The sequence below is a fragment of the Budorcas taxicolor genome, chromosome 3 (assembly GCF_023091745.1).
Source record: "Budorcas taxicolor isolate Tak-1 chromosome 3, Takin1.1, whole genome shotgun sequence".
NCBI classification, from domain to species: domain Eukaryota; kingdom Metazoa; phylum Chordata; class Mammalia; order Artiodactyla; family Bovidae; genus Budorcas; species Budorcas taxicolor.
Window position 1 is genome coordinate 72,601,972 of NC_068912.1, and position 27,858 is coordinate 72,629,829.

The 27,858-nt window shown below is 37.4% G+C and overlaps 1 non-coding gene across 1 annotated transcript; it reads left to right on the plus strand.

Annotated features, from left to right (window-relative positions):
- The first annotated feature begins 5,997 nt into the window (after positions 1–5,997).
- LOC128045828 (U6 spliceosomal RNA) lies at positions 5,998–6,104 on the plus strand. The gene has a single exon (XR_008199164.1). It is a non-coding gene; the product is annotated as a U6 spliceosomal RNA (small nuclear RNA).
- Positions 6,105–27,858: the final 21,754 nt, after the last annotated feature.

Here is a 27,858-nt window from a genome sequence, read left to right on the forward strand (position 1 = left end):
TGGGGTTTGGCGGTGGCTAGGACGCTATTGACAGTAGGCACAAATAGTGAAAGTTCTTAAAATGGCCTTATAAGAATGGTGGGTCTGATTAATTGCATATATTCTGTTTCATGGGGGAATGCACACTGTGGGCAGAAAAGAGTGGCTGAGGGCAATACTAAGAACAAATAGTCTCCCTACACAGCCCTTCCCAAACTGATTCTGTGTAGTACTCAGTCTCAAGCAGATTATATATTGAACAAACATTTTACTATCATCCTCTAAAAGTATGCTAAATTTTTGACCTCACAAATCATTCATTTTGTCTAAATTTGGAATTATTCTTATGTACTGTGTGATGTACTGCATGATATCCATCAAATACTATTGTGTATATATGTGTATATATATATATATATATATGTTCAGTACAGTTCAGTCACTCAGTCATGTCCAACTCTGCAACCCCATGAATCGCAGCACCCCAGGCCCCCTTGTCCATCACCAACTCCCTGAGTTCACTCAAACTCATGTCCATCAAGTTGGTGATGCCATCCAGCCATTTCATTCTCTGTTGTCCCCTTCTCCCCTTGCCTCCAATCCCCTCCCAGCATTAGAGTCTTTTCTAATGAGTTAACTCTTCACATGAGGTGGCCAAAGTACTGGAGTTTCAGTTTTAGCATCAGTCCTTCCAAAGAACACCCAGGACTGATCTCCTTCAGAATGGGCTGGTTGAATCTCCTTGCAGTCCAAGGGACTCTCAAGAGTCTTCTCCAACACCACAGTTCAAAAGCATCAATTCTTTGGTGCTCAGCCTTCTTCACAGTCCAACTCTCACATCCATACATGACCACAGGAAAAACCATAGCCTTGACTAGATGGACCTTTGTTGGCAAAGTAATGTCTCTGCTTTTGAATATGCCATCTAGGTTGGTCATAACTTTCCTTCCAAGGAGCAAGTGTCTTTTAATTTCACGGCTGCAGTCACCATCTGCAGTGATATTGGAGCCCCAAAAAATAAAGTCTGACACTGTTTCCACTGTTTCCCCATCTACTTCCCATGAAGTGATGGGACCAGATGCCCTGATCTTAGTTTTCTGAATGTTGAGCTTTAAGCCAACTTTTTCACTCTCCTCTTTCATTTTCATCAAGAGGCTTTTTAGTTCCTCTTCACTTTCTGCCATAAGGGTGGTGTCATCTGCATAGCTGAGGTTATTGTATTTATCCTGGCAATCTTGATTCCAGCTTGTGCTTCTTCCAGCCCAGCGTTCCTCATGATGTACTCTGCATATAAGTTAAATAAGCAGGGTGACAATATACAGCCTTGACGAACTCCTTTTCCTATTTGGAACCAGTCTATTCTTCCATGTCCCGTTCTAACTGTTCTTTCCTGACCTGCATATAGGTTTCTCAAGAGGCAGGTTGGGTGGTCTGGTATTCCCATTTCTTTCAGAATTTTCCACAGTTTATTGTGATCCACACAGTCAAAGGCTTTGGCATAATCAATAAAGCAGAAACAGATGCTTTCCTGAAACTCTCTTCCTTTTTCAGTGATCCAGTGGATGTTGGCAATTTGATCTCTGGTTCCTCTGCCTTTTCTAAAACCAGCTTGAATATCTGGAAGTTCACTGTTCACGTATTGCCGAAGCCTGGCTTGGAGAATTTTGAGTATTACTTTACTAGAGCGTGAGATGAGTTCAATTATGCAGTAGTTTGAGCATTCTTTGGCATTGCCTTTCTTTGGGATTGGAATGAAAACTGACCTTTTCCAGTCCTGTGGCCACTTCTGAGTTTTCCAAATTTTGTGGCATATTGAGTGCAGCACTTTCACAGTAATCTGTAAGAAGCAAATAACGTATTTTATGGAACATAGACGGTTTGAAATATTTGTTCAATGATTAATGACATAGTAAGACAATTTATTACACAATTGTAAAGGTAAATACATTCCCATAATACAAATTGGAAGAAGCATTAATAAAGAGAGGGTATTATTTACCTAAAGGAGTAAACCAAAAGAAAGTAGTATCACGTAGGGCTTAAGCATTTGGCCTTCAGAACAACTTATTTTTTAACTCCACCCTGTCTAACCCTTGTCATCTGTGACCTTGAGGAAACTACATAAATCATCTGCACTTTCATTTTAATATGTGCCCCATAGTGTTTAATGAGATTCGAATGAGATAATTTTAGTGCTTGGCATACTCTATGTTATTTTAATAACTATCGATACTTGTTATCCATAATTAATATTATTTTTTGAAGATAATTTATGGACTCCCAATTATATTCTTTGTTCAAAAAAATTATGTATTTGAAATATGTATTTAAATTGTTAGTCCTTTCCCCATCAATGTTAACTGTATATATTAATATAAAAGTTATATAAATTTACTAAATTCTTTGTTCAAAAAAATTCTGTATTTGAAATATGTATTTAAACTGTTAGTCCTTTCCCCATCAATGTTAACTGTATATATTAATATGAAAGTTATATAAATTTATTAAATTATTTGTTCAAAAAAATTATGTATTTGAAATATGTATTTAAACTGTTAGTCCTTTCCCCATCAATGTTAACTGTATATATTAATATGAAAGTTATATAAGTTTATAAAATGGTTTTTTGACCCTCACAATGTGTAAACCTCATTTCATAAACTTTTATGATGTCTTCAAGTTTCTCTTCTGGAGAAAATGAGAAGTGAAGATAACGCATCTCTTATAGTGACCTATGCTGAAACAGATGGGGCTACAAACTTGATCGCTAGCTCCACTTTTGCCATCAAGTTGCTAATCATATTTGGGGAAGTTATTTAACCCTTCTGAACTAGTTTGCTCCTCTAAATATGTCAATCAGAGAAATAACTTCTCAAAATTCAACTTAAAGAAAAAACTAACATGAATGATTTTAAAGTGTTTTCTCAATATAAAATTCACATAATGTTCAGCTATCATAATAACTCTGTATGCAGACAGTTACTAAACTTATCTTGGTGATGATTTCATATTGTAAGTAAAGGTCAAATCACTACATAATATACTAGAGACTCGGAAAAGGCAACGGCACCCCACTCCAGTACTCTTGCCTGGAAAATCACATGGATGGAGGAGCCTGGTAGGCTGCAGTCCATGGGGTCGCGAGGAGTTGGACACAACTGAGCGACTTCACTTTCACTTTTCACTTTCATGCATTGGAGAAGGAAATGGCAACCCACTCCAGTGTTCTTGCCTGGAGAATCCGGGGGGTGGGGGGAGCCTGGTGGGCTGCCGTCTATGGGGTCGCACAGAGTCAGACACAACTGAAGTGACAGCAGCAGCAGCAGCATACTAGAGACTAACATGATATTGTATGTTAACTCTATTTCAATAAAAAGAAGAGAGTTAACTTTTACAAATGTATGTTTCCAATTCTAATCACTATCTGCTACAGTGATTACCAAGAAAACTAAGTTGATGGAGTAATTGATTGATTGATTGATCACTTCATTACATTAATCTAGAAATAGGAAAAATATGATCTTGTATCTCACCTGAAAGACATCTGCATCAAATCCTCCTCTACTTTGCAGTATAAAAGTGTGCTTATGTTAAAGTGCCTCATTTACAGGAAAAAATAGCTCCCTGCCAAAAAAGAGCAACGTAACATAATTACTCTTGGCTTGGAAGCCTACTATTAGTTTATTCAATGACTTTCTCAAATGGTGCTGGGAGAATTTGACATGAAACATTTTTGTTAGAAAAAACATCTTTTAGCTTATGTATAATATAGACACAGAAGAAAAATATGAACGGTGGGAATAAGCCTACATTCAACAGTGACAAACTACTTGCCACAAAAATTTCTTAGGTTTAAAGTCCCTGGCTCTATTCTTGGGTTATGAGTGAATGGTACACAATATCACAATACATTCTAAAATCAAACTGGTGACTCTCTTCTGCTTGATCATAACCACCTACATAGCCATTTAGAACTACTCAGATAGGGCAAGATGATGCTGTCTCATGGATAGGGAGAAGGAGGTGAGACATAAAAGGATCAGTACCTGGATAAAACCAAACATCTAGAGTGTTGCATTTTTATTGTGAGATATCTGAAGAATACAGTGATGATTTTCAAAGCAGCAAAACAATAAATATGTCAACATGAGAGTCTTACAGATTTTTGCTAAACAGAAATTTATTAACATAGAAGTTTATGGTTCAAGCCTGTGAAATTTCCATACCCCTTTATAAGCCAATATAAAGTACTTTGGGCTTCCCTCATGGCTCAGACAGAAAAGAATCTGCCTGCAATGCAAGAGACCCAGGTTCAGTCCCTGGGTTGGGAAGACCCATGGGGAATGACTACACACTCCGTTATTCTTGCCTGGGAAATCCCGCAGACAAAGAAGCCTGTTGGGCTACAGTTTATGGGGTTGCAGAGTCGGACACGACTGAGCAGTGAAGCACACACATATGCATAAATTACTTTAGATTTTAGGGTCACACAGCCATTGGTTTGAATACTGTTTCATTGCTTGCAATAATGACTTAGAGCAATTAAATTAGCCTCCCCAAGTCTCATTTTCTTAATGGAATAAAAAGAGAATAATATTAGTTCTAATTCTTGAATTATGAAAATTAAATAATAAGATGATAAAATCTTCTCAGGAAGATGGTGTATATCAATTCCTGATACATCATTTTTATAGATACAATTGATAGTGTTAGGTAGACAGGTGCGAGGCACAGCATAGTAGTTGTCCATGTGGGTAAATTATGATACAATTTAAATGGGACATCAAAGAATCCAGCAATAGTGCTTTCAGGACTGGCAAGTACAAAAGAGAGTCGCTTTCTCTGTTGAAGCAGGGATTTGAATACATGGGAATGCAGCAAGCAGCAGTTAGTTATTGAAGTCATGTTTATAGGACAAACAAGTAAAAACTTGATTTATAAACATAGGTTTCCAGTGATAAAAGAGATGTCAAATATTTATTCCCATATTCATCCTATGGATTAAAAAATAATGTTTTATGAAATGTAATTGACTTGTCTAAAGTTGTACAGTAATATCGGGTCTAGGATTTTAAGCCAATTGAAAAAACATATTTCTAACTACGGTACTATATTGTCCATCATATGTAAAGGTGAAACTAAGAGATCTCAGTTTGGGTTATTACAAGGATAACACATATAAAACTAGTAGCACAAGTCTAGCGTGGGAACAAACATAGCTATCTAGTAATCCCTGATTGAAATGGAACATATACTTGAGAGTTTTACATCTGAAATCTCAGGAGGGTACAAGGAGTGATATATATCAAATCAGGAAAAAAAAGGACAAAATTACCTCTACTAGTATTATTACACCTGCAGCAGCTATTGTTACCGGTAATAAAAACAATAATAATAATAATATGACTAATAGCATTAACAGAAGTATATTGCCTGAAAAGGGAAGAAGGGGGATGTTAGTCCTAATTCCCTCTATTGACCATTTGGTAGTGATGTTAAAAAGAGAAAATTTTAAAAATGGGTGATGATCAAAATTTAATTATCATAATAGTTAACAGCATGTTACATAGAAGATTTAATTTGAGCATAATTTTTGAAGCATTGATATAATTAGCAAGAATTAAGTCTATTCTGTTTTACCACTGGGAGAAATCTAGGAATAATAGGTAAAAGGAAATAATATGTTGGAATTAACCTAAATAAGAATGTTCTTTAAACAAAGGGCTTCAGAAAATTATAAACAGTAATGTAAAACTTACTAGTACTGTGTTTTGATTTCAGTTATTTACATTGATTCCTCTGGGAGGTTAGGGATAGTGTTTAGGGGATTAAAGAATACGACATGGAAGAGATTCAGTCAGATATTTATGATCTCTCCCGAATATTGAAGCCTCCTTCCCTAATTTAACTGACCAACTTTACTTACTGATTCACATCTCTAATACTGTAAAAGCACAAAATATTTTAATTTTTGTGTCATCAAACAAAATGGAATAGATTAAAAAATATAAAACTTACATGTTCACTTCAGCAGCAGATATACTAAAATTGGAATGATACAGAGAAGATTAGCATGGCCCCTGTGCAAGGATGTCATGCAAATCTGTGAAGCATTTTATATGTTTTCATGCTCAGGGTTGCAATTTCTGGAATTTATTGTGAGATGGGATTTTTACAAATCTCCGCCAAACTTATCTTTCTGCTTAAGAATTTCCACTACTATATGTATTGCATCATATGAAAAAAGCTTTTAAGATTATAAGGAATAAAAAGTAGTTCTTCAACCAACCATGAGGAAAGATAGATGGATGAAGTTGGCAAAATATGAATATGCAAAGAAGATCCCATTTTGAAAATATTAAGGCTTGAAAATAGAGACTGTAATGTTATTTGTAACTGTGCTAGACCAATATGAAGAAATAAATTTTTCCTCTTTTTGAAAAATGTATTAATGTAATTAAAATATATTAAGACTTTTAAAAAGAAAGTATAATACTTTTTTTATATATGTATATATATGGTCAATATGTTATATACTCTGAATTATTTTGCTTATGTCAAGAGACATGTTTTGAGTGTTTCCACAGGGTGCCCTACAACAGCTCAGAGAAGCACATTGGAGCCTCATTTGATCACTCCCTTGTTCAGAATCACTGAATCAATCAATCTTCAGTATAATTTCTCAGGAAATCATATACTCTGGGCACCTCACTATCTGTTCCATTTTGTGTCTTTTGCTGGAATGGTTTCTTCTTTCTTAATTCTATATTTTGGCATGCCCAAGAAATCCACCCCCTTTCTGTATCTATTCACACTTATCCCCAAGTGACTTCCTCTGTTTGCAGATTTAATTTCTATCTATACACTGACAGCTCCTGACATATCCACAGTCCCTCCCTCTCTCTTTAGCCTATCTGACATTGGCATGTAGATGTCAAAGAATCATGTCAAGCATAACACTTCCAATCCCTCCATTCTCTCCCAATTTCCCCCATTCTGAAATAGTTCCACTATTCACTCAGTTCATGTGGTCCAACTGACACATATATGTTCAGTCATGTCTGACTCTTTGCGACCCCATGGACTATAGCCCACCAGGCTCCTCTGTCTGTGGAATTTTTCAGGCAAGAATACTGGAGTGGGTTACCATTTCCCTCCCCAGGGGAATCTTCCTGACCCAAGGATCGAACCAGTATCTCTTGCATCCCTTTCATTGCCGGGTGGATTCTTTATCTGCTGAGCCACCAGGGAAGGTGGTCCAGTTGAGGGATCAGTCTTTATCAGTTCAGTTCAGTTTGTCAGTCATGTCTGATTCTTTGCGACCCCATGAATCGCAGCACGCCAGGCCTCCCTGTCCATCACCAACTCCCGAAGGTCACTCAGATTCACGTCCATCGAGTCCGTGATGCCATCCAGCCATCGCATCCTCGGTCGTCCCCTTCTCTTCCTGCCCCCAATCCCTCCCAGCATCAGACTCTTTTCCAATGAGTCAACTCTTTGCGTGAGGTGGCCAAAGTACTGGAATTTCAGCTTTAGTGTCATGCCTTCCAAAGAAATCCCAGGGCTGATCTCCTTCAGAATGGACTGGTTGGATCTCCTTGCAGTCCAAGGGACTCTCAAGAGTCTTCTCCAACACCACAGTTCAAAAGCATCAATTCTTCAGCACTCAGCCTTCACAGTCCAACTCTCACATCCATACATGACTACTGGAAAAACCATAGCCTTGACTAGACAGACCTTAGTTGGCAAAGTAATGTCTCTGCTTTTGAATATGCTATCTAGGTAGGTCACAACTTTTCTTCCTATACCTCTTTGTAATCACTCTATCTAATCCATTGGCAAGTGCTTTTGACTCTAGCTTCAAGTCACACCCTGACAGCAAGCACATTTGATAACTCTATCATCATCCTGGCCAAGTCACTGTCATCTCTCACGTTGATTGTCACTACAGACTTCTATCTCTTTCACTCATACCTTCTATTGCCAGTTTCATGTGCAGCAACCAAAATAATCTATTAAAAATAAATCAGATTATGTCAATCTGCTCAAAGACCTGCGTGACCTTTTATAATCTCTCATGACGCAGGAGGAAGTCCAAACCCTTTATCACACTCTACAAGACTCCATACAATCTAGCTCCTGCTTATCTTCCTGACCTCATCTCATAACACTCCATTTTATTCTGCTCTAGCCGCTCTGGCCTCTATCTGTTCGCTCTGTTTGCAACACTACTTATTCCCTTAGATCTTCAAAAGTCTCTCTCCTTTCCTTCACTCAGACCTTTGTTCAAAGTTACCAGTTCAGAGAAGCCATCCTGTTGATTCTTTAAAATAACACCTCTACCAAACCCCTTTCTGTAGCCATCTGTCTATCTTTTTTATGTGCCTCATAGCACTAATTACTGCCCCCACATAGATTTATTTATTGCTTGTTTCTGACTCTTCCACAGAACACTAGAATAAAAACTTCAGTAGGACAGTAAGAATTTTCTGTTTATTTTAAACACTATTATATGTCTAAAAATTAGATCAGTGCTTGCCACATAGTAAGAATAAATTGAGTTAAAAATTATTGATGATAAGAAATTTGCTGTTACGTGAACTCCTACCAGATACTAAATAAAGGATTTATGTTAATGAAAATTCAGGCTAGACAAAGCATTGCTTCACCTATATTTCCCATAGTGTACTTCAAAGGATTTCATTAGTGTGAGAATTTGAACATATACCCTTCTGACAATTAGATAATGGTATTTCCAATAGCACATGAACAATGCTCAGAAGATGATACAAGCCCAAACCTATGAGACCATTTGCTGCTCTACTCTGAGAGGTTTCCAAGGTTCCTCTGGCATGTATCCCCTCTTGTTGCAGCTGATTTTGTTTGAGTACAAGAGCATTCCTTGGCTATTGGGCTTTGACAAAAGCAGAAATTCCACCCAAACTCAATAAGATGCTTGTTGCTGTAGATAAGGACATCCAACCCAGTAATAACATGCATATCTGGAACTACCTTAGAATCTATCTTTTCAAGGTAAAATTGTTTTAGATATAAAATCAGTTTGTACTGAATCGATCTTTAAATGTTTTATTCAGCCCCAAAATTTTATGTGTATTTTTTATATCTAAGCTTTTTAAATTCTAATCAGATTATATTTTACCTGGTAAATTTGACTTTTAATATTTCTTCTGCAGTCTATCTGCTTGTACAGATTAAGCTTTAAACTGAAGTCACTCAGTCGTGTCCGACTCTTTGCGACCCCATGGACTGAAGCCTACCATGCTCCTCCATCCATGGGATTTTCCAGGCGAGCGTTCTGAAGTAGGTTGCCATTTCCTTCTATAGAGGATCTCCCGGACCCAGGGTCGAACCGGGGTATCCCGCATTGTAGGCAGGCATTTCACCATCTGAGCCACCAGGGACAGAACCCAAGTTAAAGCTTTATTTGTCTAGAAAAGAAAGTCAGTAGTAGAGGCAAACTGCTGCTGCTGCTAAGTTGCTTCAGTAATGTCCGACTCTGTGTGACCCCATAGATGGCAGCCCACCAGGTTCCGCCATCCCTGGGATTCTCCAGGCAAGAACACTGGAGTGGGTTGCCATTTCCTTCTCCGATGCATGAAAGTGAAAAGTGACAGTGAAGTCTCTCAATCGTGTCTGACTCTTCGCGACACCATGGACTGCAGCCTACCAGGCGCCTCTGTCCGTGGGATTTTCCAGGCAAGAGTGCTGGAGTGGGTTGCCATTGCCTTTTCCGGTAGAGGCAAAACACAGGGTCAGTAAGTTTCACCCCAGAATCGGCTCCAAGTTCAGTAGGTCTCATTAAACTAGAGTACTTCAGACAAACTTAGCCCTTGTATCATCTTTTCAAAATCTTGTGAGACTCTTTCCTCAATCTTGTCTTTGTCTCCCTTAAAACTACTCTGTCTTGTTAGTTCCTGCATCCCTCTCACTAAATAAGATCATTTCGCTTTGGTGAAAGGCAATTTCAAATTTTAGTGAAAAAGTTTTGAAACTTTTAAGTATAAATAGAAATGTTCATTTAAGAAAGGCCTTAGAACAAAAAAGAATACAATTCTGAGTATGCAACGGTTTGCATTCCTTAAATAGCATGACTCTTTGAGACCCCACGGACTATAGGTAGGTCACAAGACACCACTGTCCATGGGGTTTTTCTGATCAGAATATTGAAATGGGTTGCCATTTCCTACTCTAAGGGATCGTCCTGACCCTGGGATCGAACCCATTCTCTTGGGTCTCCTGTATTGGCAGGTGGATTCTTTTCCACTAGCACCACCTGGGAAGCCCTTAAATAGTATCAGGAGGCTCTCAGATATGACCTGAGCTGCAATATTGTTTCCTCAAAGACTTCCAGGAGAAAGACAAGAAAAGAGGCAAATTCAGTTCTACCTTTTCTATTTGTATCCTACCTTTCCCTGAATTCCACTTCCTCCAATCATGAATTTAATTCAATCTCATGGACTTCTGAATCGTTCCACCACCCCCCTTTTTCCTGAAGATTTCCTGAAATTAAACTACCCATGAAGGCGATTCCTGGTACATGAACTTCAAACTCCATTTAGTACATCTCTCTGTGACATTATTAAGGACCTCTCATATCCCAGGACACAGGGGAAAAAAGTTTATATATTCAGAGTCCTCCTAGTCACATATTCTTGAGGCTTCCTTGACCTCTATCAATGTGTACATCTTTTCCTAAGCCCAGGAAGTGCAAAAACTTGTCTGGATAAAGCTAGTTGCAGGGTCTGAGAAGGACTCGAGGTTGATGAAACAATCTGAATGAGTTAGGCCAATCTATTTTAGGAGGTATATCTCAGAGATTGCTAAATAAAATTGGATCTTTCCTTAAACATCACAACAATGAAAGAGTGAATCTATAGAAGAGCTCAGAGATAAATGAATTAGTGCCTTCAGGTAATGTTCAGCATTAGGCTTGGATACTGGCATTTCCATTACCTCTCCAACATTTTTATAGATGGCCTAAAACCAGAAATTGCTGATCTGGCAGGTAAAAAAAAGATTGGATGGCAGATCACCCCATTACACAAATTTTAGTCTTTGGCAGAATACATTGAGGAATATTCACACAGGAAAAAAAATCTAAAATTCTTATGAGTTTAAAAATAATAAATGGAGATGTTCTAACTTTAAAAAAATAAATAAAAAACTCCTGTGTAACAAGATCACTGCTGGTTTCATATGAAAAAGTAACATTAGGTAATAAATGTTTCCATCTTAATAAAATATAGAAAAGAACTAGAGGTCCGTGAGGGTTAGGAAGGGGCTCCAAGAGAGATTATAGTATTCAATTTCCAATGATCCAGCAAAACCAACCAGGAGAAGCAGTTCTTAAAATGCAAGGGCAGAAGCAAGACTTTTTAAATGACATAGGTGCTATTCTGTGAACTATAAATTCTACCACTATTTTTATACCTCTCTTAGAAATCTTCAGACTACTGACATGGTAGATTTTTCAAGTACCACTCAAGAGTATTCCACTCATTGAGCAGGCAGCAATAACTTTCGGCCCTCTTGTGAGCCAACTTTCATTCTTTGTGAGAATACAAATTTATTCTTGAGAGATCTTTTCGAAAAGAACTAACAAATCAAGTCTTTTTCAGGTAAACTATTTCCTGAAATACCTGACATTTCCTACACAAAGCGTACACTAATAGTTCAAGTGGATGTTTGTTTTTCGCTCTTGTGTCCTCAATCCAATCCCAACTTGAGGAATTTCTTTTTTTTTTAATTTAAATTTATTTATTTTAATTGGAGGCTAATTATTTTACAATATTATATTGGTTTTGCCATACATCAACATGAATCTGCCACGGGTGTATACTTGTTGCCCATCCTGAACCGCCCTCCCACCTCCCTCCCCATACCATCCCTCTGGGTCATCCCAGTGCACCAGTTCTTCTTGAAGGTCCCTGATACCCCAAGCCAAGACTCACTGATATCTTAAAAATATTAGGGGCTGATCCCATTTAAGAAATAAGTAATTTATCCAAGCTTTTACCCAAATTTGCTCAATATCCCTTGAAGCCTAAAGCAAGGAAAGCTCTAGTTCTATTATGGAATATATTGATATGTCAAAGGGATGCTTTTTTCCTTTATATTATCACCTGCAATATTCCTATGTTGCTTGTAGAAAAAAAAAAGACCTAATATCCATAGATATAGATTTGTGCAAGATCATAGTGTTATACATAAAATGTGATCTACTATTTCTCACTGGCCCCCAAACTCAAATATCATTTTGTTTTCAGTACTACCTAAACTCATCTCCTTTAGTATTATGTTTGTACTGTTTCCTTCTACTATCCTTCTAAATCTCAAGCCAATATTTATGTGCCTTGTCATGGGAAAATCAACAGCATGCCAAGTATATTATGTGGTAAATCACATCAGTTGTGTCCAACTCTTTGTGACCTCAGTCCATAGGATTCTCCAGGCAAGAATACTGGAGTGGATTGTCATGCCCTCCTCCAGGGAATCTTCCTGACCCAGTGAACCTTCCTAACCCAGTGAACCTAAGTCTTTTATGTCTCCTGGACTGGCAGGTGGGTACTTTACCACTAGTGCTACCTGGGAACCTGATGTACAGAAGCCGTCTTCTAATTCTCTCAATCAAGATCTAAACATTATAAAATTTCCTTGTGACTTCTTTTATAATATTTAGACAGATGGCCTTCTGAAAAGCCCAGGAGGTAAATTTATAATTTCTATTTATTTGTTAAATGCACTAATTCAGAATTGTCTTCACAGATGGCACTAGTGGTAAAGAATCTGCTGGCCCATGTAAAAGATGCAAGAGATGTGATTTCAATACCTGAGTTAGGAAGATGCCCTGGAGTAGGAAATGGAAACCCACTCCAGTGTTTTTGGCTTGGAAAATTCCATGGACAGAGGAACCTAAAGGACTAGAGTCCATGGGATTGCAAAGAGTCAGACACAACTGAGCAATCATGCATGCATGCATTTAATTCAGAAGACATACAAAGAAATTGCAATTCTATCAACCAAAGTTTATTACTGAAAACACAATATATCCCAAGAGGTACATCCCTAACCTCTAAGAGATTGTACATATCTGGAATTTTTCTAGATCAATTCCAAAATCAACTCTGGGAATTTTTTATCATTAGCTAGCAAGAGTATTACAGGTATTTTTTTAAGGCTTCATCTGATTTATATCATTGATCTCCAACTTTAGGATTGCCCAATTACCACGTATCCTCTTCCTTTTTGATCATTTATAATCTAGTCAGACACTAGATATATTTTTATGGTATAACAAATGGAACATATTCTTCTTTTTAAAGAGAAACAGCAGCAGCTACAAAGTTTCTGGAATCTATGACAGATTAAGTTGTTGATTCTTCTTGCTGTGCTACTAATTAACAGAAAACACTAATGGCTCCTCAGTTAGTTGGATTACCTCCTATGGAATACTATTGCCTTCAGTTTTTATATATCACTATCCCTTGTTACAATCCTAAACCCAGTAATTCTCCATCCCTTACCTGAGGAAGAAGAATTCTATTGTTATCAATTGTTAGGTTACAATCTAAGTCTTATTCAAGGCTATTGAAAATTCTTTAGGAAAACCCTGATTTAATTTCATTTGGTAATGCTATTTACCTGAAAACAAAGTCTGAATATTGTCAATATACAAAAAGAGTATTACACAACTTATCTCAGTTCAAAAGACTCAGTTGATCACTCTCACTTAGGTTTTCCAAACATTTTGCTAAAACATTTATAAAGCACACTACTGCAATCTCAAAAACGACAGGATGATCTGTTTGTTTCCAAGGCAAACCATTCAATATCACAGTAATCTAAGTCTATGCCCCAACCAGTAACACTGAAGAAGCTGAAGTTGAACAGTTCTATGAAGACCTATAAGACCTTTTAGAAATAACACCCCAAAAATATGTCCTTTTCATTATAGGGGACTGGAAAGCAAAAGTAGGAAGTCAAGAAACACCTAGAGTAACAGGCAAATTTGGCCTTGGAATACAGAATGAAGCAGGACAAAGGCTAATAGAGTTTTCCCAAGAGAACACACTGTTCATAGCAACCACCCTCTTCCAACAACACAGGAAAGACTCTACACTTGGAAATCACCAGATGGTCAACACCAAAATCAGATTGATTATATTCTTTGCAGCCAAAGATGGAGAAGCTCTATATAGTCAGCAAAAACAAGACCAGGAGCTGAATGTGGCTTAGATCATGAACTCCTTATTGCCAAATTCAGACTTAAATTGAAGAAAGTAGGGAAAACCACTTGACCATTCAGGTATGACCTAAATCAAATCTCTTATGATTATACAGTAGAAGTGAGAAATAGATTTAAGGAAATAGATTTGATAGACAGAGTGCCTGATAAACTATGAACGGAAGTTCGTGACATTGTACAGGAGACAGGGATCAAGACCATCCCCAAGAAAAAAAATGCAAAAAAGCAAAATGGCTGTCTGGGGAAGCCTTACAAATAGCTGTGAAAAGAAGAGAAGCAAAAAGCAAAGGAGAAAAGGAAAGATATAAGCATCTGAATGCAGAGTTCCAAAGAAGAGCAACAAGAGAAAAGAAAGCCTTCCTCAGTGATCAATGCAAAGAAATAGAGGAAAACAACAGAATGGGAAAGACAAGAGATCTCTTCAAGAAAATTAGAGATACCAAGGGAACATTTCATGCAAAGACGGGCTCAATAAAGGACAGAAATGGCATGGACCTTACAGAAGCAGAAGATATTAAGAAAAGGTGGCAAGAATACACAGAAGAACTGTATTAAAAAAAAAAAAAAGATCTTCGTGACCAAGATAATCACGATGGTGTGATCACTCACCTAGAGCCAGACATCCTGCAATGTGAAGTCAAGTGGGCCTTAGGAAGCATCACTATGAACAAAGCTAGTGGAGGTGATGGGATTCCAGTGGAGCTATTTCAAATCCTGAAAGATGATGCTGTGAAAGTGCTGCACTCAATATGCCACAAAATTTGGAAAACTCAGAAGTGGCCACAGGACAGGAAAAGGTCAGTTTTCATTCCAATCCCAAAGAAAGGCAATGCCAAAGAATGCTCAAACTACTGCACAATTGCACTCTTCTCACATGCTAGGAAAGTAATGCTCAAAATTCTCCAAGCGAGGCTTCAGCATACGTGAACTGTAAACTTTGAGATGTACAAGCTGGTTTTAGAAAATGCAGAGGACCCAGAGATCAAATTGCCAAGATGTGCTGGATCATGGAAAAAGCAAGAGAGTTTCAGAAAAACATCTATTTCTACTTTCTTGACTATGCTGAAACCTTTGACTGTATGGAGCACAATAAACTGTGGAAACTTCTGAAAGAGATGGGAATACCAGACCACCCAACCTGCCTCTTGAGAAACCTATATGCAGGTCAGGAAACAACAGTTAGAACTGGACATGGAACAACAGACTGGTTCCAAATAGGAAAAGGAGTACATCAAGGCTGTATTTGTCACCTTGCTTATTTAACTTGTATGCAGAGTACATCATGAGAAACACTGGACTGGAAGATGCACAAGCTGGAATCAAGATTGCCGGGACAAATATGAATCATCTCAGAAATGCAGATGACACCACCCTTATGGCAGAAAGTGAAGAGGAACTAAAAGCCTCTTGATGAAAATGAAAGCGGAGAGTGAAAAGTCAGCTTAAAGCTCAACATTCAGAAAACAAAGATCATGGCATCTGGTCCCATCACTTCATGGGAAATAGATGGGGAAACAGTGGAAACAATGTCAGACTTTTTTTTTTGGTGCTCCAAAATCACTGCAGATGGTGATTGCAGCCATGAAATTAAAAGGCAGTTACTCCTTGGAAGGAAAGTTATGACCAACCTAGATAGCATAAAAAGCAGAGACATTATTTTGCCAACAATAGTCCATCTAGTCAAGGCTCTGGTTCTTCCAGTGGTCATGTATGGATGTGAGAGTTGGACTGTGAAGAAGACTGAGTGCCAAAGAATTGATGCTTTTGAACTGTGGTGTTGGAGAAGACACTTGAGAGTCGCTTGGACGGCAAGGAGATCTAACCAGTCCATCCTAAAGGAGACCAGTCCTGGGTGTTCATTGGAAAGACTGATGCTGAAGCTGAACCTCCAATACTTTGGCCACCTCATGTGAAGAGTTGACTCATTGGAAAAGACTCTGATGCTGGGAGGGACTGCGGAAGGAGGAGAAGGGGATGACAGAGGATGAGATGGCTGGATGGCACCACCGACTCTATGGATGTGAGTCTGAGTGAACTCCAGGAGTTTTTGATGGACAAGGAGATCTGGCGTGCTGTAATTCATGGGGTCGCAAAGAGTCAGATATGACTGAGTCACTGAACTGAACTGCCCTATCTTCACACTAACCCCAAGAAAAATCCTAAAATTTTAAAATGGATCATTTTAAATAGGAACTTGTAGTTTTACCCAGTTTATTCACACTCATTTCACCCATTCATTAACACTTTTACTCAGTCAGCAATATTTCTTGAGCAGCTACATTATATCATTGTTGAATGTTTCAGAACATAGGTTTATTTTTTTCCCCAGTTTTTGAGATATAACTGATATATAAGATTATATATATCTATACACCATAATGTATATATGGTAGTGATTACTAGCATTAGCTTGCTGCTGCTGCTGCTGCTGCTAAGTCGTTTCAGTCGTGTCTGACTCTGTGCGTCCCCAGAGATGGCACCCCACCAGGCTCCCCCATCCCTGGGATTCTTCAGGCCAGAACACACTGGAGTGGGTTGCCATTTCCTTCTCCAATGCATGAAAGTGAAAAGTCACAGTGAAGTCACTCAGTCCTGTCCGACTCCTAGCGACCCCATGGACTGCAGCCTACCAGGCTCCTCTGTTCATGGGATTCTCAAGGCGAGCGTACTGGAGTGGGATGCCATGTCCTTCTCCAGGGGATCTTCCTGACCCAGGGATCCAACCCAGGTCTCTGACATTGCAGGCAGATTCTTCACCTTCTGAGGGAGTGGTAAAGGAAGCAGGCTGCAAATGCAAGAGACTTAGAGACACAGATTTGATCACTGTGTCGAGAAGATCGCTGGAGAAAGAAATGACAACCCACTCCAGTATTTTTGCCTGGAAAATTCCATGGACAGAAAAGCCATGGGCTACAGTCCATGGAGTCTCAAAGAGTCGGGCACAACTGAGCTCACACACACACAGTGATTACTGTAGTCATCATGCTGTACGTTACATCTCCACAATTTATTTATTTTATAACTGGAAGTTTTTATCTTTCAGCTTTTTTTTTTCCACCCAATTTCTCCACCGCTTATCACTGCCTCTAACCAATAATCTGGTCTCTGTTCCCATGGGTTAATTTTTTATAGTTTCCACACCTAAGTGAGATCATATAGTATTTGTCTTTCTCTTTCTGACATTTCATTTAGCATAATGTCCCCAAGATCCATCCATGATGTTGCAAATGGTAGGATTCCTTCTTTTAATTACCAAATATCATTCCATTGTTTGTTTGTGTGTGTATATATATGTGTATATATATATAAACATTTTATTCATCCAGTCACTTGTCAGTGGACATTTAGGTTGTTTCCATGTCTGGATTATTGTAAAGAATGCTGCTATGAACTAGGGGTACAGATATCTCTTTATGAGAGTGATTTTTTTCCCTTCAGATATATACCCCAAAGTGACATTGCTGTGAAAATTTAGGTTTAAAGGATTATCTTGAACATATGTTTGATTGGCAAAGATACTAGGAGGAGGTATGTACATACTTAGGAGGTATGTTTATTTAGGATGGTTCAAACTGACAAGGAAGCTGAAACTCCAATACTTTGGCCACTTGATTCAAAGAGCTGACTCATTTGAAAAGACCCTGATCCTGGGAAAGATTGAAGGCAGGAGGAGACGGGGATGACAGAGGATGAGATGGTTGGATGGCATCACCAACTCAATGGACATGAGTTTGGGTAAACTCTGGGAGCTGGTGATGGACAAGGAGGTCTGGCATGCTGTGGTCCATGGGGTCGCCAAGAGTCAGACACGACTGGACGACTGAACTGAACTGAACTGAACTGAAAGTGTCAAATGGCAATCATGAAGGATATTATATAAAATTACTAAATCTTAATCTGTATTCCACTCAGCTGTGCATACACTATGTACAGTTCTGAACTAGGTTTAGAAAAGTGAACTCAACAAAGATGACCCAGGCCCATGTTGAGTTTACTGAAATGTTTTCAAGTCCCCACATGGGTTGATTAATTTTGAAACTCAGAATTTCCCCTAATCTGAAGCTCGTATTGCCAACAAATTGCTAGTCAGTACACAATACCCAGCCAACCTTTTGGCCTTACTCCATACCTTGCCACCAATCATGAGAGTCACCTACATTTTCTGTAAACAGCTTAGGATAAATTCTAGGCAAAATGCCAACATTTGTCTAAATCTTACTGTTATTCCGGGAAATTTCCCCCCAAGCCTCTGCAGTTGCTTTCCATTGGTCCTTTCACAAGCGCAGAACATATACATCTTTAAAAATATTTTATGAGGCTATTTTTATAAATAAAAATCTTTTACTACTCTACAGACTTGATACTGATTTTTAAACCGAATTTTTAGCTAAATAGAAAATTCTTCACTGTATACTAGAAGTCAACAATTAGAGAACAATAATTAATTAGGATGTCATTTTGATTTTTTAAATATACCAAGTACATTATTTCAGAAATGCATACTACATTAATTTAGAATGAAAATGGAATAAAAGAGACTTTTAACTCCAATTTCATTTAGAAATGTTCATATATGCATAAATATTATTTTACTAATCTAATATTAAATGAATACCAGAATCAAACAAAGCTTTCATTTGAAACTGAGAAGTATAACTTGAAATCCAAAATATATATTTAGAAAATGTATCTTTAAAAAGGAGCTGAGGAACATACTGAACTATGGATGGTATCCCATGATCAGAGTTCTTATGTTTTTGGAAAAATAACTTAGCCATTTAATTAGTATTATTAAAATTGATCCCTATTAAATCTTCTATAGCTACTAATAAGGGCATTTATACATTTGTCTATAGGAAATGATTGTCATTAAAATATGTTCTAGATTGGGTAGAGCATCTCCAACAAGAACTCTATAGCCTGGAAGGTGCAGAATATACTACTTTCAAAAGCAGACATTACTTTGCCGACTAAGGTCCGTCTAGTCAAGGCTATGGTTTTTCCTGTGGTCATGTATGGATATGAGAGTTGGACTGTGAAGAAGGCTGAGAGAGAAAGAATTGATGCGTTTGAACCGTGGTGTTAGAGAAGACTCTTGAGAGTCCCTTGGACTGCAAGGAGATCCAACCAGTCCATTCTGAAGGAGATCAGCCCTGGGATTTCTTTGGAAGGAATGATGCTACTTTGGCCACCTCATGTGAAGAGTTGACTCATTGGAAAAGACTCTGATGCTGGGAGGGATTGGGGGCAGGAGGAGAAGGGGACAACAGAGGATGAGATGGCTGGATGGCATCACTGACTCGATGGACGCGAGTCTGAGTGAACTCCGGGAGCTGGTTGATGGACAGGGAGGCCTGGCGTGCTGCAATTCAGTGGCAAAGAGTCGGACATGACTGAGCGACTGAACTGAACTGAACTCAGCATATACTGGGTGACAAATTGCTAAGTGGCTTGAGTATACTCTCCATTCACTACCAAAATTATTACTAAGACTTTATTGTAATCACATATGTAGGGACTTTATCCTAATAAAGTAAAAGGAGGAGGTTGTCTGCTTTTTCTTTAGCCCTCTGGGAAAGCCAGGCAAAATGAAGAAAAATATGTGGGATAGGAAAAATTTGCTTAACTGTGTGGGAAACTGTGATTTGGTAGCCCAATGTGTAAAGTTATATGTAACACGAGAAAAAGCTGTGTTTAATAGAGGTAAACTATCTTATTTTGCCCTTTGCTGTGAAATTACTGGACTGGATTTCCATGATTGTTTGTAGTTCAGAATATGATAATTCTCATATAAATTTGCCTGATTAAAAAGAAAAAGAGAAAAAAATAAAAAGTAAATTTAAAAAAATTTAAAAAGAGATTAGAAAACAGCTGTTTTTGCCCCAGAGCACAGGGTAACTTTAAATGTTTACAATGGAGTATATTCCTTCCCTTCATTTCACAACTAGGTAGTAGCTCCAACAGAATTTTGTTGCATATTTTTATAGGACAAAATTTTCTTTACGAATAAATACTAAAATTCTCCACATTTATAAGGACATTTTCACCTACAGATATATTTATATCAACATATATTTATACCAATGTTCCCAAGTTTTCAAATGCCTAAATTCCACACATATCTAGCAGTGTCTTTATTTTCATAGTTACAAACATATCCCTACTTAATACTAAAGCCATAAGAATTCATTTATAATCTACTTTTCAGGATATGTTTTTGCTACATAAGCATTTAAAAAATGTATGCTGAAACATTATTGCCTTCCATTTGATGGATAAGTTTCCTTTTACTCTAAATAAATGAGCTTCTTCAGGTAGAAACTTATTGTTTTAATGTTCATTTAGATTTAAACTGGAAAAGAATTTACACACACAGACATGACTGCTTGCTCCTGAAGATCACTGTCATATTGTAATTCCAAAGACATTTTTCCTCCCTGATGGATTAGTCCAGATGTGTCCAAACCTGTCACAAATCAGAAAAAGGTTAAAGATCATGTAATTTCTGTGTTGGACCCTCTGTCAAGTCATGTTTACTGTCACTGAAAGGTTAGACTAGAGAAGAAAAGAATAAGGTTGATGAATAGTGCAGAATGTGTGTCAGTGTAATGAAAGAGGTGGCAGGCACCTGTTTTCAGCAGTGAAAAGCCATCCAGATTTTGTCCTGTCACTTTTAGTTTTTCAAAAGTACATTGCTTTTAGGTCTGGATCCTGAACATGCCTTAAGGCATTCGGACCTTAGAAACAAATAATTCATTAATATGTTTCTTGCCAGTTCTTTGAAGAAGTGGTCCTTTCCCTTTGTTGATGTGTCTGCCTTACTTTATTGCATATTACCATCTCCAGGTCTTTTTGAATGAAGAGTTAGAATTATGTTGGGATCTTTCTAAAAGAAAATGGTAGTAAGAAAAATCAGAAGCAGTGAAATTCACTTTATTACTGTTCATATATAAATTTGCTTTAATGTAGAGGTCTTTAAAAAACCAAAATAAATCAGTCTTTCATCTTTTCTTATCTTGCTTAAGAATTTTTGCAAAAGAAAAATCAATACCCACAATATGATAACACATTTTTATTGTACAGTTGTAAGTATATAGTGAAATGGTGAATTTAAAACTCCAGGATTTATGACCAAGCTGAGGTCATTCTCACATGATGGAAGATAGCATTTCAAACAATCTTAAGTAGATTTTAGGTTTTCTCAAGATAGTTACAGGTGAGTCTGGCTAGAGGCAAAGGTTAATTTTTCCAAAGTTTTACAGGTGATTTTAAATCTGAATGACTCACAATATAGCAGTTAGTAGAGTAGTATAGCTAATACATGACTTTCTTCCTTCTAAAGAAATGTGGTTTCTCTAAGTGTCTGTCCTTAACCGCATTATGCAATTTTTGTTTACTTTTTTCCCTAAGATTTCTCCTTATATCAAATATCATTGTGCAGATAATAGTCATATTTATTTACATATACTTCAACCTTTCTCTTGAATTCACTAGACTGTATACTTTTCAAAAAGATATCTTATTGGCTTCCCTGGTGGCTTAGGGGTAAAGAATCTGCCTGCCATAGCAGGAGACATGGGTCTGATCCTTGATCCGGGAAGATCCCACATGCCACAGGGCAACTAAGCTGGTGTACCACAGCTGTTGAGTCTGTGCTCTAGAGCCCGGAAACTGCAACTACTGAGCTTGCTTTACAACTACTGAAGCCCACAATTCCTAGAGCCTGTGCTTTGCAACAAGAGAAGCCACCACAATGAGAAGCCCAACCACCGCAGCTACAGTGTAGCCCCCACTCTCTGCTACTAGAGAAAGCCTGCACAGAAAGGAAGACCCAGCACAACCAAAAATAATAAATAAAATTATATATTTTTTTAAAAAGAAATCTTATTCACCAAATCACACTATCTGAGTGTTCCAGAAACAATATAACCTCTGAGTGGAGAGTAGATTCTGAGACAGCATCATGTTAAGAGTTAAATCGAAGTTGAAAAGAGAAGAAAGAAAAAGATAAACTCTTATCCAGGGACTGCAGGATGGTAGAGCAGAGCTTCGGCTGATTGGGGTTTATAAGCAGAGCTTCCTCTTAGCTTTCAAAAGTCAGGAGGAGGTCAGAGGGTCAAAGGGGTCTTGGAAAAATACTGCTATTAAATGGGTTGTGAGGGTGTCACATGCCATCCAATCTTAGGACTAGGGAAGGAACAAGCTATTCATAGGATTTCTGAGAAAAGTAGATTTTATACTGAATGGTCACCTTCTTTACCTGTAGGAAAGGCATGGCACTCTAAAGGAACTGAAGTATCATACAATGATCTTATACTAATTGTAATATTAGTATATTTGACTCCAGTGTAAATTTAATTTCTTACCATACATAGTCTTCAAACTGCAGTCCTTGACCAGCAGCATGAACATCACTTAGGAAATTGTGAGAAATACAATGATTGACCCCACCACAAACATACTAATTAGAAAACATAGGGGTGTAGCCAGGAATCTGTTTTTTTTAACAAGCTCTCCTGATGAACCTGATGCATCTGAGAACCACTGCAGTATACCAAAATGCATCAAATACTCACGGAAAGCCTCAGGTTCTTAGGAAACAAAGACAAAACAGGATCTGCCCTAATGCCAGAAAGTGTTATAGGGGTTCAAAGGGAGAAAATGTAAAAAATATTTTAACAATTACTTTTATTAATTGACTGTTTACTATATGTCAATTGTATTTGGCAAACCATATAATCTCTTTTGATAGATAAGGAAACGGAAGTGCAGTGACAAAATATAAGTTGCCTAACTTTATATAATTGATAAGTGATAGGAATCAGAATCCTTATTCTTTGTTTCATATTGAAATGGCATAGGTAGATATACTGTCTGACCAGGGCACAGCTTAAACATCCTCACTGTACATGACAGTTTTAGGTTACACAAGAACGATGATGTCATATAATGGATTAATTTCTTCTCCACATCATCCACTTTATTTGTGAGAATTTGAAGCAATGCTTGTCTTCAGAGCTAAGGATTAAAATGAAATTATACTGCTTCTAGTTCAAAAAAATTTGGAAAATTTTCATAGAAAATGTAATGTTTGAAAATGGGAATTTTTATAGGTAAAGTCTTTCAGACTTCAGACAAGCATTCTTTCTTAATTGTCAGATTATTTCATCCACACAAAAGAAAGATATATTCTTTAAAAGGAATGAAAGCCTAAATAATCAGGTAGCTTTAAGTGAAACAAATAAATAAAGTGAAAACTTAATATTATGGATCAGGTTGTTAGGATTTTTAAGTTATCCCTAATTCTCAAATGGCATTTAAAAAAATTTATGACTTTTTAAAGGATGCATTCATTATATTACATATAATACTAATCTTTACATCTTCACTGATAGCTCCATTGGTAAAGAATCCACCTGCAATGCAGGAGACCCCAGTTTGATTCCTGGGTTCAGAAGATCCATTGGAGAAGAGACGTGCTACTCACTCCAGTATTCTTGTATTTCCCTTGTGGCTCAGCTGGTAAAGACTCCACCTGCAATGCAGGAGACCAGGGATCGATCCCTGGGCTTGGAAGATGTCCTGGAGAAGGGAAAGACTACCCTCTCCAGTATTCTGGCCTCACTCCAGTATTCTGGCCTGGAGAATTCCATGGCCTGTATAGTCCATGGGGTCACAAAAAGTCAGATACAACTTTTCATTTATCACATAACTAGCTTTTACTTACATTATTCCACAAAATAAGTGCAGTTGTATACCATTGTAACAATATATCCTTTAGTTATTGTTATAAATTATATGTTTATCATTTGATAATTTCCTTGAATACCTGAAAACAGAAATATTCTTAGTTATATTCATTGTATGCTATAGTGTACTTAGATGCACTCTATCAGAATAAAAAAATTTAAACTATTAATTTGGAACTTGTCATATTTATAAAAATATTTATCACAAATGGATAAATAAAATGTATATTTCTACAGGGCGTTATATAAAATGAATTGTAAAGGTTGTGTCTGCCTCCTGTCCAGGAAACTAATAATAATTGACTTATTATAGCTTTAGAAGCTGTTCTGAATCTGGATCATTTTTGTGAGTCTAATTTCACTGGAATACCTTCTTCTGACCTATGGTTCCTATTTCCTACTACCTTGTGTTAATGCCTTCACTCGTTAATATTTTATGTAAAGATTGATTCTCCAGAAATATAGTCTTCAATATGTGTTTTGATTGAACAACACTGCTGCCTTCTATTTCTCTAACTCAACATTCTACTTTGCTCTTTATTTCTGTTTCTCTGACTGGATAATTTTAAATGACCTATCTTTAAGTTCACTGATTCTTTCTTTTGCTTGAGCAAGTCTGTTAGTGAAGCTCTCTATTGAATTTTTCAGTTCAGTGATTGTATTCTTCAACTCCAGAATTCTGTTTAGTTCATTTTTATAGTTTCTCTTTTGTTGATATTCTCATTCTGTTCATGTATCATTTTATTGATTTTGTTGTCTATCTGCTCTCTATTGTAACTTACTAAGCCTCCTTAAGACAATTATTTTGAATTTTGGTCAGGCAATTGATAGATCTCTGTTTCTTTAGGGTAGAATGCTATGGATTAATTTTTCCTGATTATGTTTGTTGTGGCTTTGTATTGGTGTATGTTCATGTGAAGAAGCCATCTGTTCTAGTTTTTGTGAACTGACTTTGCAGGGAAAGATTTTTACCAATTCAGCTGGCTAGAGATTGTGGGAGTCTCTCAAACCCTTTTTAAAAATGGCTATGTATGTTCCACACTCTCCTCTCACCCTTCTCGGGGAGAATTCTCAGGATTAGCCACCTTGTCCAGATTTCAAAGAGCCATGTTTGATGCTAAGAACCATCTGCCCCCTTTCCTTTGGGCAGTACACTAGATTAAGTGTAAATTTTACTTTTCTCTTTCCTACCTGAACTAGAAAACTCAGGATTGTGCATCTTCTTTCTATTCCACTATCTGAGCCAGCTGCTAAGATCACAATGACTGTTGAAGTTCATAGCCCTTCTACTTTGGTGCATCCTCCAATTAAATATGAAACCGGTGTTACTGTGACATCCAAGAAAATGGCAAAGCCATTAAAACAATCCTTAGACAGAAATTTGCCTATGTTTAGCACATGACACTTCCTTTTCTATATCATTAAGTATGTTCAAACCATAATAGCTCAAGATCTAGCTATTTAATCACCTCATGGCGAATATCATGAGCTGCTTAATAAACAGTTATTCACTATTAGTTTATGTACACTATATCCCTTTCATAACAGTGTAAGTCTTTAGTTGCAAAGAGATTTTGGTCAAATTTCTATGTTTGCAGATAAGTGCTTATATACTCCTATCTTTCAAAAGTCATGTTTCAACTGATGCTTCATTTGTTATTAATATATGAATATTTAGTTGTTAAAATGACTGTATTTATATATATTTTTTGAATGAGCACATTCAAAGTGAAACTTTTTTTTTCTTTACCTTTAAAGTGCAATTTTTCAATCTCAAGAGAAGAACCCATTGATAACACAGTATTACTGTCATTTTATAGCAGTTTCTAAACTGGCATTTATCTTTTTTCTAAAGAAAATAACCATTCTGAAAATGAGTAAATTCACTGAAATGAATTCTGAAAATGAGTGTTTCAGCCACTCAGTGTTATGCTAGAATTAGCATTCAAAGGATTCAACTGGAGTGTAGGAATACCATAGGAAGCAACAGCTGTTTCTCCTCTCTGTTAATGACTACAGTAGACAGTAAACTTCAGGAAATAGTATGGTTTTCTTAAAATGACTATGGATTTTGTAAACACAAAAGCCTGGGATCATATCCTATTTCTGCCTTTTACTGGCTAGAGAAACTTCAGCAAATTGTTCAGGTTTTATGAGTTTTGTTCTTCCACTTGTCAAATAAATAAGTTGTAAGTTGTTGAGAGAATTCATTGAGGCAATGAACATACAATGCCTACCTGTTAACTTCTCAGTTTCTTACAATCCCCTTTATTTCCATGGCATCACACTTTACAAAGAAATGGTCCAAGACCACTAGAGAGTGACTTAAGGCCAGTAGCTCTGGAATCAGAATGTCTGCATCAGAATCCCAACACCAAGTCTTGCTGGCCCTATTATTCTGTGCTCACCTCCTAGGACTCTGAGAATTACAAGCGAACACACAGAAGTAAAGGAGAAGTCAATGGCAACCCACTCCAGTACTCTTGCCTGGAAAATCTCATGGATGGAGGAGCCTGGTAGGCTGCAGTCCATGGGGTCGCGAAGAGTTGGACACGACTGAGCGACTTCACTTTCACTTTTCACTTTCATGCATTGGAGAAGGAAATGGCAACCCACTCCAGTATTCTTGTCTGGAGAATCCCAGGGACGGAGGAGCCTAGTGGGCTGCCGTCTATGTGGTCTCACAGAGTCAGACACGACTGAAGCAACTTAGCAGCAGTAGCAGCAGCACACAGAAGTAAAGGGTTTAGTGCAAAATTGACACAATTGACACACAATGATCCAATATTCAGATTTGTTATCATTGCAGCCTTCATGTCTGGGCTGAAACATTCCACCCATCTTATGGCTTTAGTGAACTAACTACAGTTGCTTTTTTTTTTCTTTTAAATAATTTATTTTGCATATTTAATTTTATACTTTTTTAATATAAATTTATTTATTTTAATTGGAGGTTAATTACTTTACAATATTGTATTGGTTTTGCCATACATCAACATTAACATTGCCACGGGTGTACATGTGTTCCCCATCCTGAAACCCCTCCCTCCTCCCTCCTCATACCATCCCTCTGGGTCGTCCCAGTGCACCAGCCCCAAGCATCCAGTATCATGCATCGAACCTGGACTGGTGCTTCATTTCATATATGATATTATATACGTTTCAATGCCATTCTCCCAAATCATCCCATCCTCTCCCTCTCCCACAGAGTCCAAAAACTGTTCTATACATCTGTGTCTCTTTTGCCATCTCACATACAGGGTTATCATTACCATCTTTCTAAATTCCATATATATGTGTTAGTATACTGTATTGGTGTTTTTCTTTCTGGCTTACTTCACTCTGTATAATAGGCTCCAGTTTCATCCACCTCATTAGAACTGATTCAAATGTATTCTTTTTAATAGCTGAGTAATACTCCATTGTGTATATGTACCACAGCTTTCTTATCCATTCATCTGCTGATGGACATCTAGGTTGCTTCCATGTCCTGACTATTATAAATAGTGCTGCAACAAACATTGGGTTTCACGTGTGTCTTTCAATTCTGATTTTCTCAGTGTGTATAGTTGCTTTATTGTTAGGTATTCACAATGTTGATTCTCAAAAGTGGTCTATGAGAGTCATTGTTAACAATGATAGCTTTGTTAAGAGGATTATTTCACCTGAAACCATTATTTGGCAAGTCTTACAACTTCTTATCCTCAAAACCTATAGTTTAAAAATGTGTAGGTTACAAAAGATGCTAGATATTTGACTGGTCAGAATTCTCATTAAAATAATAATTTCCAGCATGTCACTTTTTGGTATAGGTAGCATGCCTCTCTTCTTTCTTTCTCTCTTTCTTCCTTCCTTCCTCCTTTC